The sequence below is a fragment of the Oncorhynchus kisutch genome, unplaced genomic scaffold, assembly GCF_002021735.2.
Source record: "Oncorhynchus kisutch isolate 150728-3 unplaced genomic scaffold, Okis_V2 scaffold1464, whole genome shotgun sequence".
Lineage (NCBI taxonomy): Eukaryota > Metazoa > Chordata > Actinopteri > Salmoniformes > Salmonidae > Oncorhynchus > Oncorhynchus kisutch.
This window is the reverse complement of record NW_022263409.1, coordinates 52,187-55,932: the sequence shown is the minus strand read 5'-3', so window position 1 is coordinate 55,932 and position 3,746 is coordinate 52,187.

Here is a 3,746-nt window from a genome sequence, read left to right as displayed (position 1 = left end):
GGCAGATGCAGGGAGCTGGAATGTAAAGCACCGGGCTCAGAGCACGTATTGGAGAGCTGTGGCACTGAGCTGGCACAGGACGTGCAGGGCTAGGGAGGCGCACAGGAGGCCTGGTGCGTGGGCTGGCACAGTCTTCACCAGACGGCCAGCACGCACCTCAGGACGAGTATGGAGAGCTGACTCATGTGACATCAAATCGCGGACACGCTCCGTTGGGCGGATGTCGTGCCTCATGCACCAACACAGCAGCTCTCACATTGCTATCTCCTCCAGTCTCCCCATCAACTCCTTCACAGTCTCGGCTTTGCTTCCTTTGCTCACCTCCAATTTCACCCCATAGCCCGGGCCTGACCAGTCCCATGATCGCCACGGGGAGTGGGCTCAGGTCTCCAACCTGACTCTGCCACACTCCCCGTGTGCCTCCCACAAAAAATTATTGGGGCTGCCTCTCGGGCTTCCTTGCCAGCCGTGTTTCCTCGTATCTACGGTTCTCTTCTCCACGCTGCTTGGTCCTTTGGTGGTGGGTAGTTCTGTAACGGCATTCAGAGGAAGAAGATGAGGACCAAGGTGCAGCGTGGTACATGTTCATATTATTTATTCGAAACTGAACACTAAATACAAAATAACAAAAGGAATAACCGAAACAGTTCTAACAGGTGAAACAAACCCTCAACAGAAAACAACTACCCACAACCTAAGGTGGAAAACAGGCTGCCTAAGTATGATTCCCAAACAAAAATAGAAACATACAAAGCAATCTACGGTCAGAGCGTGACACCCAGCCATGTGGACAACTGGAAACAGGGCAGCAAAGTTTGTCAACAGCGTTTTAGAGGGGGGATACTATCCATTTCTTGTTTCTAAACTATGAGATGTGCTACACCTGGTGGAGAGAGATTGTAAAACAAAAATAGTTGCTATATGCTTGCTGTACGTTATGATGTAACAGAGGGTCCGTTTTTTCAACTTTTCTCCAATACTATAGACCCATTACCATGTCGATCAACACTTGAATAGAAACGTAGTTCACACCCCAGATTTTTATCGGTGTCAATGATAAACGCAAAAAAGCCTTTGGATCTTTTGATTGAAGAATGGCAAGTCAAAACATATGTCATTGCCCAGAGAGGAGATGAGAGGATAGGAAAGGAGAAGAGATGACTGGAGAGCAGGGGAGGGGAGATGACTGGAGAGGAGAAGATAGGACCAGAGGAGAGGAGAAGAGAGGGCTGGAGAGGGGAAGATAGGACCAGAGGAGAGGAGAAGAGAGGGCTGGAGAGGAGAAGATAGGACCAGAGGAGAGTCCAAATCCAAATGTTTTGGTGTGGATTGAGGCCAATACATTCCTATCAGTAGTGTTCCTCCGTTGTATCCAGCTTTCCTTATTTCTATTGTGGATTGTGTTTCTGTACGCCAATGGAAAGTCTACAAAACTAGGAGAAAACCAGCCTATGTATTGAATACATGGAATTGGATTGATACCGATAAATTAATCGTGCACGCAATTTTTTTTTTCATTTGTAATCAGGAATCAAATCTGATGTGTATGAAATAGTTTGGTGCAATATGCATAAAAGGAGAGTAATTGCCCATCATTCTGCACCTTTCAGTAGTTGATCATCATGATTTAGTGACTGCAAAGAACATTTATGGATCTACTGGGATTTTCAAAAGAGACTAGCTTTCTGTTTTGTCTGCTCTTGCACTCAAGAGATGAGTACAGATAAGGTCCATGGAGCTAGAAAGGCAACATATGGACAATGTCAATGCTACATTCAGGCAGCCAGTAAAGAAATTCCCCTTTGCCACAGCTAATGCTAATACTACAGCCAACTCTGCAGTAGACAACCCCAATACATGCCGATATTGTGGCATTTCTCATGGACGAGGAAAAGAACACTGCCCAGCCCATGGAAAAATGTGCAAATCCTGTGGTACAGCTAATCACTTTGCAAGGGTCTGCATGAAAAGCAAGAGAAAGGAGGGTAAAGTGCACTCCATGGAAACAAACACAGATGAAGGGAACGACAGCACAGAGGATGTATATGCTAGCGAGCGCATAGGGGCAGTGAGGGCAAAAGGACAAAAGTGGTTTGTCACTCTGCTACTTAATAATAAACCACAGCAATGCCAGCTAGATTCAGGGGCCACATGCAACGTTATGAGCCTTAGACAAAAGGAGGCTCGCGCCCAGAGACAAACTCACAGAGTAGTACCAAGCTGAAACTGTATTCAGGCCAGTTCATGACCTCTTTAGGCCTGTTTGTGACAGAGTGTGTTTTACGTGGCCAGAAATACACCCTTGAGTTTGAAATAGTTGAGGCTAGTCAACCGCCATTACTGTCAGGTTCTACATGCGAGCGCCTTGGGCTTTTATTAACTTCACCATCCCAGCTGATCTTAACATTATAGACAAAGTCCAGGCTGGGCCCCTGAGCAAGGAGACACTCCTAAGCAAGTACCATGATGTCTTCAACGTACCGGTCGAGTCAGTTCCCGGGGAAGTCCACTTTGAGTTGGACGCAGCAATCCAGCCTGTCCAGTGTTCACCCCGCAATGTACCAGTGGCCATGAAAGCAGCTACGAAGGCTCAGCTTGACAAATACGAAGCAGATGGCCACATCATATCCGTCACCGAGCCTACAGACTGGATAAGTAATATGGTTATCGTCAAGAAACCAGACAAGCTACGGATATGCATTGATCCTAACACCTCAACCGGGCTCTGCGACGTTCACATTACATTATGCCCACGTTGGAGGATGTTCTTTACAAGCTCCCAAAGGCCAGAGTCTTCACGCTCGTGGATGCCAGAGATGCCTTCCTGCAGTGCAAGCTCGACGAGCCCAGCAGCTACATGACCACCTTTTGGACACCCTGGGGCAGGAAGAGGTGGTTAAAGCTTCCGTTGGGTGTCTCTGTGGCTCCAGAGGTGTATCAGCGGAAACAGCATGAGCTGTTGATGGGGCTCAGTGGCGTGGAACCCATAGCAGATGGCATCCTCGTAGTGGGTGGGGACAGTGATGAGGAGGCAGAATGTGACCATGACGCCAAGCTGCTGGCCCTGATGGTCAGATGCAGACAGGTCAAGCTAAGGCTAAGCATAAAAAAGCTTCAGTTTAAAGTGCCAGAGGTCCGCTTTCATGGGCACATCTTGTCCTCCACCGGATTGAAGGTGGATCCTGAAAAAGTGAAGGCTGTCTTGGAAATGCCCCACCCATCTGACGTGAAGACAGTGCAGCGCTTCGTCGGATTCGTCACCTACCTGGCCAAATTCCTACCGCGGCTCTCTGAAGTGTGTGAGCCACTAAGGAGGCTCATGGACAAGGACACCATCTGGCATTGGCTCCCAAAACATGACGCAGCGGTGAGGGAAATAAAACAACTGGTCACCCAGACACCCGTACTGCGATACTACAATGTGTCGAAACCTGTCACGATTCAGAGTGACTCAAGCCAGTATGGACTTGGCTGTTGCCTCATGCAGGAGGGCCAGCCTGTGGCATTCGCCTCTAGGGCACTCACCCCAACAGAGCAGAACTATGCCCAGATAGAGAATGCTGAGTGCCTCAGCATTGTGTTTGCATGCCAACGCTTCCACCACTACCTGTACGGGCAGATCACAAGCCCCTTATTGCTATACTCAGCAAGCCTCTTCTGAATGCCCCAAAACGACTGCAGAGCATGCTACTGGCCCTACAAAACTGCAACCTCAAGGTGGTGTATAAGCCAGGGCCAGAGATGTA